This window comes from Eleutherodactylus coqui, chromosome 1 (assembly GCF_035609145.1).
Source record: "Eleutherodactylus coqui strain aEleCoq1 chromosome 1, aEleCoq1.hap1, whole genome shotgun sequence".
Taxonomy (NCBI): Eukaryota; Metazoa; Chordata; class Amphibia; order Anura; family Eleutherodactylidae; genus Eleutherodactylus; species Eleutherodactylus coqui.
In genome coordinates this window covers 89,350,912-89,365,791 of record NC_089837.1, presented here as the reverse complement: position 1 = coordinate 89,365,791, position 14,880 = coordinate 89,350,912, and the positions used below count along the sequence as shown (strand labels likewise).

At 44.9% G+C, this 14,880-nt stretch overlaps 1 protein-coding gene across 3 annotated transcripts in view; it reads right to left on the bottom strand.

Annotated features, from left to right (window-relative positions):
* Positions 1–11,572, bottom strand: part of LOC136622186 (alpha-1,4-N-acetylglucosaminyltransferase-like) — a 63,171-nt gene extending 51,599 nt beyond the window's left edge. Inside the window, exon 1 of one of the 3 annotated variants that reach the window (XM_066598076.1) lies at positions 11,497–11,572. The gene's annotated coding sequence lies outside the window, so the exon portion shown is untranslated. The remainder of the gene's footprint in view (positions 1–11,496) is intronic. The other 2 variants (XM_066598081.1, XM_066598080.1) reach the window with 2 other exon arrangements.
* Positions 11,573–14,880: the final 3,308 nt, after the last annotated feature.

The window sequence follows — 14,880 nt, the reverse complement described above, 5'->3', positions numbered from 1 at the left end:
TGCAGTACATTACGCGGCCGTACGCAGGCTCACAGCCGGCCTCACAGCTGGGATCCGCTGCGGGCCTCCGCAAGCAGATTCCGCCTACGGCTGCGTGAACCCGGCGTTATTCAGACCGCTACCTGTAATCTGTAATTTGCAAGAAGCCCCAGGAACGTACGCCTTCATGCAGTTCCAGGAGCAGCTTGTTGAGCGCCTTCTGTGTGAGACCGCCACACCTCATTAAGCTTACGGAGACTCACAGAGCACCACTTTTTACACCCCATACCCGCCACTGAGGTCACGAAATACCCCCCAAAAAGCATGAGAGGAGGGGGGATACCCGGTTTTATTGCCCCATGTACCCATCCCAACCAGCCTTCGTAATTACCCTTGTCTTCAGAAATACTACACAGTTCACATTATTAGTTTTATTTAAGATTTGGGGAACGCCGAAATGGGCACGGAGTGTGTGTGTGTGTGTGTGTGTGTGTGTGGAGGGGGGGGGGAATATTTTTTTAAGGTGTCAATTTTTATTCCGTACAAGTGGGCAATGGGGCCTGGAATTTATTCAGTTGTACCCTGCAATTCAACGGGTGTTCCCTCCATTATAGGCCTTGCCATGTTTCCTGTAAGTAGATTAGGACCACAATGGGTATGTTTTTGAACTCGGGACAAACGGGGGGATCCATTTTGGGGTGAAAGTCTTCATTCCTATGTACACTGTCCAAAAAAAACAGTTTTTAAAGTGACAAAATTGCCAAAAAAATGAAAATCGTAATTTTTTTCCTTCTGTTTTGCTTAGATGTATTCAAATACTGTGGGGTCAAAATACGCAGTACACACCTAGATGAATTCATTAAGGGGTCTAGTTTTTAAAATATGGTCATTTGTGGGGGTTCTTTATATTTTTGAACGCTCAATGGCTCTAAAAGTGGGCAATGGGGCCTGGAATTTATTCAGTTGTACCCTTCCATTATAGGCCTAGCCATGTGTCCTTTAAGTAGATAAGGGCAACAAGGGGTATAGTTCTGAACACGGCACAAACAGGGGTATCCATTTTGGGGTGAAAGTCTTCATTCCTATGTGTGCTGTACAAAAAAAACTGTTTTTAAATTGATACAACTGCCAAAAAAATGAAAATCGTAATTTTTTTCCTACTGCTTTGCTTATATTTATTCAAAAATTGTACTGCAAAAATACACAGTACACCATAGATAAATTCGTTAGGGGGTCTAGTTTTCAATGTGGGGTCATTTGTGGGGGTTGTCTGTCGTTTTGGCCGCTCAAGGGCTCTACAAGTGGGCAATGGGGCCTAAATCACCTTCATGCTAAATTTCTGTTCTGAAAGCCACCGACTCCTTTCATTTTGGGCCCCGTTGTGCATCCAGACAAAAGATTAGGGCCACAATGGGTATGTCTCTGAACACGGGACAATCAGGGGTATCTATTTTGGGGTGCAAGTCTTCATTCATGTGTGTGCTGTACAAAAAAAGCAGGTTTTAAAATGACAGAATTGCCAAAAAAACGAAAATCACATTTTTTTTCCTTTTGCTTTGCTTGAATTCATTCAAAAACTGTGGGGTCAAAATGGGCAGTACACCCCTATATAAATTTGTTAAGGGGTCTAGTTTTCAAAGTGGGGTCACTTATGGGGGTTCTCTTTGGTTTTGGCCGCTCAAGAGCTCTACAAAAGTGCTATGGGGCCTAAAACGCCTTTAGCAAAATTTATGTTCTTAAAGACACCGACTACTCCTTTCATTTTGGGTACCGTTGTGCATCCAGACATAAGATTAGGGACACAATGGGTATGTTTCTGAACACGGGAGAAACGGGGGTATCCATTTTGGGGTGTAAATCCTCATTTTCATGGGCACTATAGAAAAAAAATATGTCTTTAAAATGACATATTTGCAAAAATATGAAATTTTATTTTTAATTAAATTTAATTAATTCCTGAAAAAAACTGGTGTGGTCAAAAACTCATGACACCCCTCAGTGAATACATTAAGGGGTGTAGTTTTTAAAGTGGGGTCATTTGTGGGGGTATCTATTATTCTGACACTCATGAGCCTTTGCAAACTTGGCTTGGTGCAGGAAAACAAAGTGCTCCTCAAAATGCTGAAAAGTAATGTAAAATTTGTACGTCCTGGCCTGACCGCGGAGAGAGATGGCCGCATGTTAGAGTGGCTCCGTCGTTGAGGCAGTAATACAGACATCCCGCTGCAGCTATCAGATTCCGAGATGGGTAAACTTACCAAGGAGAGGAGCGGAGAGTCCTCAGGAACACCCAGACCGGCCCGGGGACAAGCAGATCTGCAAAAGTACCTCAGGGAGAGAGCCGCACACTCCCCCTGTGCCCCAGGCAAAATGGCGCCGGCAGCAGAGCTGATACCTCGGAGTGCAGGAGGGGGTGAGTCATCATCAGAGGGAGAAGAGGAGCAGGGAGTCTCCAGAAGCTTTATGCGGGACCTCATAGCCAGGGCTATGAGCCCAGTCCTAGCAGACCTGACGGTTATAAAAGAAGAGGTCAGACATATGGGTAGGAGAGTGGAGGACCTGGAGGGAATGTCAGCAGCCATCACCTCACATTCCCTAGAACTTGCACAGGCCCTACAAACACAACACCAGCAGCTTAACAAGGCTCTGCTGCAACAGGAAGATCTAGAGAACCGCAGCCTTCGCAGCAACATTCGCATTAAGGGGGTCCCCGAATCCTGGGCGACGGAGGCCCTCCCTAAGGTGGTTCGGGAGATCTTCTCCACATTGCTAGGCGCAGACAAAGCAGCAAGCATCGTAGTAGAGCGGGTACACAGGGCTTTGCGCCCTCAACCAACAACGGGGGACCCCCAAGGGACTTGATTTGTAAATTTCTAACATACCCAGACGCGGTATCTATACTGGAGGCGGCTAGAAACCAGAGGGGCCTACAGTACGAAGGGGCGGTAATTCAATTCTATCAGGACCTCTCTCCCACCACACTGGCTAAGCGCAGAATTTTAAGACCCCTGCTGGAAGCACTAAAGGCGAAAAATATCAGGTACGCCTGGCTGTTCCCCTTTGGCCTGTCGGTGACCCATAGAGGCAAAAGAATTAACATCAGAACGCCAGACGACCTACGCAACAGCTGGCAACTGCTGGACCTCGAGCCCATAGATATTCCCAATTGGCTCCCTTTACCGGACTTCCCCTCCCTACCTAGCCTGCCAACCGCAGAAAACTGGAGCACGGTAACCCACGTGAAATCACCAAAGAGCAAGAACAAGAAGAAGCCAAGAGAGGAGTTCGCCGAGGCTGACACCTGAAAGCCACACTTATAACAAGTCCACGACCCTCAGGGAAAGAGAGCTATAAGACTGTTTTTGTTCATTAAGGGACCCCCAGAGGTCCAGGACCTGGCGGGCGGTTGGAGGGCCTTGGTTCCCTCAGCCCCCCCCCCCCCCCTGGCATAATTCAGACTGTTCGGTCCTTTTAGGATTGTGTTAGAATAACCCCTATAGATAAGGGATGTCTGACCGCCTCATCCGGATCAGGCACTTAGAGTTGAAAATTCATTAAGTTTAAGCTTTCGTTTAACACTGCCTCCCAACTACGAACGTAACCAGGTCTAATATAGACCACGTTCGTCTCTCACCGGCGCAGTGAGAGAAAGACTGTCGTAACAGATTTATTTTCTTGATTTGTTGTTTTGTTGTGTCTAACCCCTCAGTCCTACTTGTTTCCCCCACACCCCCCCCTCCCCCATTCTCTCCTCCAGACCCTCCCGGACTCCCGACCTTCACCTCTGCCTCCTCAACCCATCCTGCAACTCCGAACAGATCAAGCAATACGAAACCGGGCCTGCCTCGCCTGGCTCGGCCGGGTGAGCGTAAATCAGCAACACTCACAGCATCTAGTGACCCCTATCATCGATAAAGCCGGAGCGGGACTCGCAGACTCTTACTCTCTTTTATAGTGACACGGTGATCTCCCCTATCTGATCCTACACATGGAAGCGTTGAGATGCACATCCTTCAACATCCGGGAGCTCACTACTCCGCAGAAAAGGTATGGAATATCCCAACTAGTCAAAAAGTACAACTCAAAAATTTTGCTCCTTCAGGAGACACACTTTAATGGGGGCGGACACTTCCCCCTACCTGGGAAGCAGTTCACACAATCCTTCCACAACTCCCACCCCTTATCAGCCTCTAAGGGGGTATCAATCCTCTTCCACAAGTCGGTAAACTTTATTCTCTCCGCGGAATACTCCGACCAGGAGGGTAGAGCGCTATTCGTTAAGGGTTCTATCAACGGAGTTAAACTCACCATAGCAAACCTGTATGCTCCTAACACCCACCAAATAGAATGGCTACTTAAACAGATCACAACCCTCAAAGATTTCGCCAATGGGGAAATTCTAATGGGAGGCGACTGGAACATAACTCTGAACCCCCTTCTCGACTCATCGAAGGGCAAATCCCAGGTCTCACAGGGACGCATTAGTAAATTTATCAAAGCAGCAGGGGACCTAGGCCTAATGGACGTGTGGCGCACACGATACCCTTCAACCAGGGACTATACTCATTTCTCACAACAACACGGGTCATATCAAAAATTAGATTATCTATTTACCTCCGCAACCCTCCTTCCACATGTAACACGAGCAGAGATAGATGTGATCTCAATATCGGACCACGCCCCCATCCATATAGACATCAAGATAGCAAATGACGGCCCTAGAGAATGGATCTGGCGAATGCAACTATATATCTGGAAAAAGAGAGAAGAATGGGAGAGGATGCAACTATATATCTGGAAAAAGAGAGAAGAATGGGAGAGGAAAAGATAAGAAAAATATATATTTTTTTTTTTCAAAAAATTTTTATTTTTATTTCTTTTTATAAAATTTTTTTTTTTTTTTATTCTTTTCTTTTCTTTTTCATATTCTTTACCTATTTATCGTTATGTAAATGTATTTAAGAATTGTTTTTCAGACATCCATATGCATACTTGTTTCTCTATCTGTCTGTTTTGAATCCTCTTACCACAAATCTCTGTATGCTGGTTGTAACATGTGATGTAATTAGCTCTTGAACACACCCTCTATACCATCCCTCAACCATTTCTCCCCCTGACAAGCTAACATACACAGGTATCTCTCCTTTGATTTTAATTTGTATTTGGTCTATAAATGTCTTATGTACTCCATACCTCATAGCTGTTGACAAAGGCTTTTGCCGAAACGCGTTCAGCGTCACCTGTGAGCTGTATGCTTTATTTTATTCAATAAAGAAGGAAATTTTTAACGGTAGCAGCTCTCCTCCATCTCTATTTTCTGCTCATATGGAATCTGGCCGCTTGCCGTCGGCTACTTGAGGATGGAGCTCCTGTTGGATCCCAGATCTTCCTGCAACATTGAAAGTTACTGCTGGTGAGGTGAGCCCACATCTTTCTTTTTTCGAATTAACGACACCCTACTAGATAGGGAGGAAGATAGGCAAAAGCTCACAGAACTTATGGAGGAATACTTCCGACTAAATGGAGAGAACGGCCCCAAGACCTCGGTGGTATGGGAGGCCCATAAGGCTTATATGAGAGGGATCCTCATCGCTCTAGGGACTAAGCACAAGAAGCAGCGAAACAAGGAGATTGACACATTACTATCCCAAATCGCAAAACTGGAAAATACATCTAAACTGTCACTTATCAAAAATAACCTCGATGAGCTAACAGAAAGGCGAAGGGAACTGAGCCGGCTATTACAATCCAGATTTAATAGAAAGCACCTATTTCTTAAGCAGACAGTGTACATTCAGGGGAACAAAGGGAGTAAGTATATGACATCACTCCTTAAAAAAGCTAAATCCAGAAATCACATTAATGGATTTAATGGATAAAAGACCAGGCAGGTAAAGTAACGACCTCATCACAGGAAATAGCTAAAGTATTCCAGGCCTTTTATACTAAGCTTTATAACTTAAGAGACCGACCAACCTCAACAGAGCAAACCCTACATATAAGTAAGATAAACGCCTTTCTAGAGTCACTAGCACTCCCCAGACTAAATGACGGACGCACAAGCCCTTCTGACACCTGCCACAGATCAAGAGATAGACGACATAATTACATCCACCCCATCAGGTAAAAGCCCTGGGCCGGATGGCTTCTCCGCCACATATTTCAAAACCTTCAAAGCAACGCTTATCCCACAACTAAAAGATCTTTTCAACTCACTCCTACAGGGTGAAGTATTTCCCAAACAAGCGTTAGAAGCCCATATCACCCTCATACAAAAGGGGGACAAAGACCCAGAAAATTGTGCGAACTACAGACCAATTTCACTTATTAATGTCGATGTGAAATTATGGGCAAAGTTCCTAGTCAGGAGGATGGAGGACCATATCCCTAACTTAGTACATAAAGAGCAAGCGGGGTTTATTAAGGGAAGGGAGGGGAAGGACAATGCATATAGGTTGTTACACGCGATAAAGTTCGCTCAAACACACAAAATCCCAACAGTGTTGATTAGTACTGACGCTGAAAAGGCGTTCGATCGCGTAAACTGGACGTATCTAGAGAAGGTATTGCTCAACTACAACTTTCCAAGCCCCTGGGTCTCAGCAATACTTTCCCTGTACAGTAACCCCCACGCAAGGCTAAAAATTAATGACTCCCTCTCACAGGCGTTTGACATACGCAACGGGACGCGACAAGGGTGTCCGCTCTCCCCGACCCTTTTTGTTCTAGCGCTAGAGCCCCTGTTACAGGAGGTGAGAAAGCACCCAGAAATTGAGGGGCTAACGGCGGGCCGGCAAGGGCTTTCGTTGGCAGCCTACGCCGACAACATTATGTTCGTCGTATCGAACCCGCGGAAAGGGATCCCCTCATTAATTAAGATCCTGGACACTTTTGGCTCCATCTCAGACTTTAAAATAAACTACGCAAAGTCAAAAATATTGAACGTCTCCGTCTCACCAAAATTCAGCAACATTCTGAGGTCCGAATCACCTTTGATATGGAAAGAGAACTATATCGAGTACCTAGGGATAAAAATCACCAAGAAGGCAGAAAACCTCTACACAACCAACATTCAACCCCTCTTGACACAGGTTAAAAACCTGCTAGGTACATATGATTTACCATACCTTTCTTGGTTCGGGAGGAAGAATATCATTAAATCATATGTGACCCCCATTATCACGTACAAACTACGCATGCTCCCGATCCATATTCCCAGGTCATTCTTTCGGGCCCTCAACTCATTACTATCCAAATATGTGTGGAAACAGAAAAAAACAAGAATCGCACTCAGTCTATTATCTAAAAGAAGAGAGGAAGGAGGGATGGACCTGCCTAACATCTCCAACATATACAGAGCCATACAGCTCACCTATTGGCTGGACTTAGTCCACCCAAGTAGAGACCCCCTCCTCCAAAAATTAGCTGCAAACGCACATGGGGATACCATGATCAGAGACCTATGGCTACCTGTTAGGCATCGCTACACCTCCAAAAAATTCAACCCCCTTCTGAGAGCTCCCTGTGAGACCTGGGACACACTTAGACCCAGCCTAGCACCTGATCCTTCCCCAATAGCCCCACTGAGCACCATGTGCAACTTGGTGGGCATCGATACAGACCCCAGCATAGGAAACATATGGCGGGGGCTCGCAGGCGCCAAGATAGGAGACGCGCAAGCATTGGCGAACCAGACGCCGAGCGAGGCTAGACAGACCCTGAACGCAAACTTGCAAATCTCTTTCTTACACAGAGCACACATTAGCAAAATAACAGAAGAGTTCCTCAGGAAATACAGATCCACCAGACCTTCCACCCCCTTTGAAAAATTCTTTTCGGAGGGCGCGCCCAAACAAAAACAAGTAGCGAGAGTACAAAGAAAATTTATTGTCCCACCACAGGTTACAAGCCCGCATTCCTCACCTCCTGGGAAAAAGAGCTAAACATCTCCCTCACATCAGAGGACACAAAGCTCATCTTAAAATTAGCTTTTGGCCTGTCACCGTGTGTCTCAATGAAAGAATGCCACTATAAAGCCCTCGTTAGATGGTATAGAACACCACAGTGGTTACACACACATAAGCTGGCCACGCATGACAGGTGTCGGCGATGTGAAGCCGAAGGCGGCTCATACCGTCACATCTGGTGGGACTGCCCGTCCATTATCCCGTTCTGGAGAGAGATTGAACACTCTATAAAAAGCATCAGGCCCAACTTTGTACTGTCACCGGAGATAATTTTCCTGTGGAAGCCTTCATCCGATTTCCACCCCACGAAAGATAAATTGATTGCCTTGCTGATAGATGCAGCGAAAGCACTCATTCCGACATTGTGGCTACAAAAATTACCTCCCACTGTGGCTCAATGGAGAGAAAAGGTCGACTTGATCTATAACCTGGAGGAACTTACTAGTTGGAGGAGGAACACCCACGAGAGATTCATTAAGGAATGGGAGTTGTGGAAATGCATGAGCTAAGCCCCGAGACACACATTAATTCACCTCGACAGAGGGTGACATGTCCCTCCCCGGGCATCCCGGGGGGGCACAACCTCACCCTACTCCCTCATAAAGAGCTTCCACACCCTCATTGAGGGTGTCCTGCCCTGCCATGCGGAGGGAGAGCACCCCGGACGTTGGAGGAGACCTAAGCGGGGTGCTTCCCATAGGGAGCCCCCACAGCAGGAGTCAGAAAACTAATGACCCCGGAGACAACGGGTGATGGGAAGCGGAGTCTGCGGGCGTCCTCCTGTGAGAGGTAAACTTGGAGGTTTAATGTATCCCCTTACTCCCCCCCCCCAGCCCTGCCCCCCCCCCCCCACCCCATCTCCCCCCCTATCCTGCGTTTTATGTTGTATGTGTCATGTTTTATGTGTAATGACTAGCCGCGCGTTAGGCTACTGCATTTAGAACGACCCAAGAATACACATGGACAATAGAACTAAATAAGCACAGTAACCCTCTTTATATTTAGAAAGGTTTAATGGTTTTAAAAGTGTACTGTACAAGACCTGAATCTGTCCAGGATCTAGTTGTGATTATTGAAAAAGTAAAATCTTTGAATAAAAAAAAATAAAAAAATGTGTACGTCCTCTAAATGGTTAAAAAAAACACAAACGTTTTTCAAGTGTGCATTCAGAATAAAGTAAACAGATGGAAATATATATCTTATCAAAAATTTGTACAATATTTTTGAACATATTTAAGATATTACTGTTGAAAATGTGAAAAAATGATATTTTTTCAAAATGTTTCCAATATTGGTACTTTTAATAAATATACACAAATTATATCGGTCTCTTTTTACCACCTAAATGAAGTGCATGTGGCGAAAAACAATGTCAGAATCACTGGTATATGTAAAGCCTTTATGGAGTTATGCTACGTTGAACGACGCATGTCAGATTTCCAAAATATGGCTCCATCACTAAGGCGCAAACAGGCTTCGTCTCTAAGGGGTTAAACTGCGTCCCTGTGTTTTTAAACAAGCAGATTTGAGCCCGTGTATTCTAGTCATCAGTTGTGGAACCACATGTCCAAGTTGCAGAACAATGAAGATCTCTCTATCTCATATGCGGTTGATTTAGCACACGAGGAAACTTGTAGAACCACAAATCCCAGGTCACTGTGGATGGTAACTTCAGCTATCTGTTATACTGAAAGCCCTGATATTTCGGGGATTGGGATCTTGGAAAACACCACTGATCGCTGTGGATCTGAAAGATCTATTCTCCTGCTGCTATGGATAAAAATATGAGTGATACAGTTGTTACAAATTAACCCCTTAAAGGGGATGTGTCATCAGAAAATTACCCATCATATAAATCACATTTTTGTATGAAACATTTTTTTAAATAATTTTTTGTGATTTTTTTTTTCTATTGCTAATTTTCAATCACAAAAATCCTAATATCCTGCATTTTCACACTGACCACAGAGCCTAATATAGACTGATACTTCCTGATCTGCAGAGAAAACTTTGTAGCAGTCATCTCATTAATAGCCTGCTAGTCTTGATTATAAAATCATGATTATAAAAATTTTAGCAAAATTGAATTATTGGAAAATCAAATTTCCCATTATGCTGGCTGCAGAGGTCAGCGTGCAGCTAAACAGCAAACCGAGCACCTTGATGATGTCACCAAATGTGTCCTCCATCTTGCATATGGGCAATAGTTTCATTGGACACCTGTATTTTATGACCTAACCATATATAAGTTTGACACAGTGCAACCAGCGGCCATATTACAGTTGAGCACAGAACCCGTGCCTATATTATACATGGTCTGTTGTTAATGCAGACAGATATTCTAAACTGGATAAATTGCTGCTGGAAAAAAAAATCCAAATGTGGCCTCATGTTGTAGGTGGGTTTAAAGTGGCAAAGGGCGGTATGTAGTTCTGCAGCAATGTCAACACTTTAACATCTATGCTTAAATTTATATTGTTAGGCTCTCCATCATAAGAGGCGAACCACAGAAATCACCGAAGCGTCTGGCACATCACTAACATGAATGGCTCCCAACAGATCCCACTGAGTCTACTGACCATAGACTTTAATGTGGAGAACAATTTGGTCTTTGTTGACCAGACTTCTGTTCATTCCTGGACAGAAAAGCATCATCAACTAAAGTTTTCTGTCCAGGAAAAGTGATGAAAAGGAAACCTGGTCAAACAGCGAACAAAGTGGTCTCCATTTGACACATTAAACTCTATGGCTACATATGTCTCCAGTGAAAGTAAGAACCTAGCCTGACACAGATACAGTAGATACTAACAAGAGATAGATAGGCAGATATGAGATACAGTAGATAGGTAGATATGAGATACAGTAGAGAGGTAGGTAGATATGAGATACAGTAGAGAGGTAGGTAGATGTGAGATAGATAGATAGATAGATAGATAGATAGATAGATAGATAGATAGATAGATAGATAGATAGATAGATAGATAGATAGATAGATAGATAGATAGGAGATACAGTAGATAGATTTAAAAATAATTGTGCAGGTTTCTCACAATTGCTTTTTCAAACTGCAGTATGTAAGACCTAAGGATGGCACCAGATGCCCCCAACCAACTCTTCTCAGAGGTACTTTGGTCAGTATAGCTGGTCCCTGTCAGCTGCTTGTTCTGACTGGGACTGAAATAATTCATCTGTAAACAGCTCACCTCCTACTAGCAAACTTTGTATATCTCTCTCTGCTTCTTGCTGGTGAACTAACTAATCAGAGTACTTGTAGAAGTGAGATGAGCACAGCTGCCAGCAACCTGCATGCCCAGTGATGCTTTATTTAGGGAGTCACTTGCCCTCTGCAGCACCAGATCCACAGGCACTCAGGACAGCACCATGGGCTGTAAATGAAGCTCCTCAGCTGTCCCAGTGTGTGCTCACCCTCGAGGCACTCTATAGACCTCACCCTCCTACTCCACCCGGATGCTAAATGTTCCCTCCTACTGGAGTCTGTGCTGAGACCAGACATCTCTATACAAAATACTGGGAACAATTACTGGAGTACCTGCTTGGCCGGTAACAGGACCTGCAGAGCTGATAGACGGAGCAGCACAGCAATCAGTATTATGACTCAGCCCCAGCCTCACTGAGAATTACCTCTGCTCTGCCTCCTCCTCTTAGTGCCATTGGAGGCACACACCCTGCTGTTCTGTGTATGAGGAGTGAATAGAAGCAGTTGGTCCTGTCTATAATGAATCATGTTGGCCGGCACAGGGTACAGTCAAAGGAGCCATTAACACATACAATACATGGTCATTCTGCTCCTGGGCACAGATGTCCACATGTGACAAAATTCGGCTTCCATAGAGTTTTGCACGTAGTAAACGCCAAAATGTTGTCCTAAAACTCATATGTCTAGGGGAGCACAGCAACATGGCCAAAGAGCTGTTGACACCTCTGTAGTCCCGGGCTGACACGTGGCTGACCCTGCACAATCTGAAGCCAAGTAAGGTTGTGCGTGGCAGTAGGGCCAACCTGCTGGCAGCTCTTTACCGTGACAATCTCACATACATATTTTGCCTGGCCCATGTGATAAACCTGATAGTGCAGCACTTCCTAAACAATTAGCAAGGTTTACAGCTACTGCTGGGAAAGGCCAGGAAACTGTGCTTGCACATTCGGCATTCACACCCGGCCGCCTCGTGTCAGATGGAGGTGCAGCAACAGATTAGGCTACCACCCAACCATCTAATCTTTGACATGCCCACATAGTGAAATTCCACATTCCATATGTTGCAGAAGCTAAGCCAGAAACAGAGAGCGATAGCAGACTATCAGATGGTGTATGCTGTAAGCAGGCTGTGTATGGAAGTCGGTCACTTGACGCCTGCGGAGTGGATGCTGATCAAAGATGTGTGCCACTGTAGCCTGCTTTGAGGAAGTGATCAAAACAGTCAGTCATGGTGACATACTTATCAGTATGGCCATCCCTTTTTTCCTGCCTGCTGGAACAAACACTGTAGGGTCTCAGGGACAATGATGTGTTGTTGTCATAGGATGAGGAGGAAGGAATACCAATCTCCTAATTGTCTGGGCAGTCTGCCATTACTCAACATTGCAAGGAGGGTGGCTTCGGGCAAGAAATAGGAACGTCTTCTCCAACATGTTTCTTCACCCAATGCAGAAGTAGGAAGAAGGAAGAAGAAAGAAGGGCAGGAGGTGCAAGAAGAGGAGGGGGATAATATAGGTCCAGAGGCAGGGAAGGGTGCTATGCATTGTTCCTTCTTTCCATCACTAATCCCAGCTATTTTACGTGGATGGTGGGACTAGCCAGAGGACAATCTTAGGCCTAACGCCAAGGAATGTGGGCAATCACCACTAGGCATTTTAAAGCATATGAATGCTTTCATGCTGCAGTGCTTGCAGAAGGACCATCACATGGCCCAAATCAAAACATCAGATCATTATTGGGTGGCCACCCTCGATCCACGCTACAAGGCCAACATTACAAATCTCATTCTGGCAGAGGAGAGGGACCTCAAAATGGAGAACTGTCAGGATAGACTGTTAAGCAGCTTGAGCAGACCATTTCCTTATGACCACAAACTTGTATCCACAATGAATCACAGCTCTATGGCTCATGGCAGAGAAGCAGGAAGCAGTTGTAAAAAAAACACCAGCGATGGCAGGGGAAGTCTGTCACAGACAGCACTTATCCATGATGGTCCAAGAGTATGTCAGGTCTCACGTGAATGTACTCAGACATGCCGTTGGCTCCTTTGACTTCTGGATGTCTAAACTGGAAGAGTAGCCAGAGCTTGCACAACATGCGCTAGAGATACATGCCTGCCCCACTGCCAGAAATGGTGTTCGGCACAGCTGAGGATATGATAACGGATAGACACATCTGCAGGTCCACAGACAATGTGGATCACCTGATAATTAAAAAATATTAACTAGGCATAGATTTCACCTGACTTCCACACCCTCATGGTAGAATCCACTGATTAGTTAGCTCGTTGGCAATTTTTCACTCACATATGACTGAGGATAGTTTCATATTAAGGCTACCCTGTGCCCTCAAGGTGCTGCTACTGCTGCTCTCCTTTTCCTACTTCCGCCATGTTTCTTTCTTGCCCCCAAATGAAAAATATGTAATTATGGAAATGCAAAGCTACAGCTCTCATGTTTTCACGAGGAGCACACTCCGCCTTCAAGGTGCTCTTGCTGCTGCTGTTTTGACATCCTCTTCCTTCTCCAAAAATGAACATTTTGTAAAGCACAGCTTTTCCTTGGAGAAGGCCCGTGCTTGGCTGTTTTGTTCAAACTTTATGACATTGCTTTTAAAATAAACAACACATCAGCTGTCTCCAATAATTTTTGGTAACTCTAAAACTGCTTTTACTTGGAGTAGGAGGCGTAGGAGACCCGTAATTGAGCATTGTGTTCACCTGCAAGAATTTCTCGTTATAAGATTGTTGACATTGGTTTTAAAACAAGCAGCACACCTGATGTCTTCCTCTGTGCAATTTTTGATCTAGGAGACCCTATGTGAACCTTCTTTTGTTTTCAGAGCTACCCGTGTGCTACGATTGACCCTTACACCACTGTACACTGCTTTAATCATTGTATGACTGTATTCAATTGCAATTTAGGGGGCTTTGCCTGCATTGGGGACCTTCTGGTTAGCAAATTATTGAACCTCATTTTTACTCTCACTGACTTTAAAGGGAGTCGGAATCGGCCATTCCAATTCACAATGATTTTCGTGAAGTCAGCCCGATACTGACACAAACCGATTCACTAATCCCTCATTACTACTCACTGACATAACAGGGCACTTTTACACAGGATCAGCATGGTGACAATCGTTCCTGTTCTTTTACACAGGAAGGAGCATTGCTAGTTTATGGAGGTGGAGTGGGCCATAGATCACTGCAGACCGCCCGGCTCCATTCACAGAAACAGGCAGTCGTTCATAAGTGAAGATGCTCACCTGGTGGTGGTAGCATGGTGACTGTAGGTTGTAGGCTTGTCTAAAGAGGTGAGTTTTCAGGTTCGTTTTGAAGCTTTCCAGTTGGTGGAGTGTCTGATGGGTTGAGGTAGCGAGTTCCAGAGTATGGAGGATAAATAGAAGAAATCCTGGAGACAATTATGTGAGGGGCAGACTAGGGGAGAGCAGCGGGGGTGGTCTTGTGAGGACCGGAGGTTACATGTGGGGAGGTATCGGGAGATTAGATCAGAGATTTTTACAGGTGACATGTTGGATTTTCTGGGTAATAGGTAGATAGTGAACAGACAGAGGGGAGAAGTAAAAGACTAATGGAAAAAAAGATGGATAAACCAGAGAGCTGTGCTGAGATGGAATTACTCTTCCTGCCCCCGTGCTTCAACATGCATTTATGTGTGTTAAGTTAATCGTAAGGACCTCTTCATTTTTTAAGTCAAA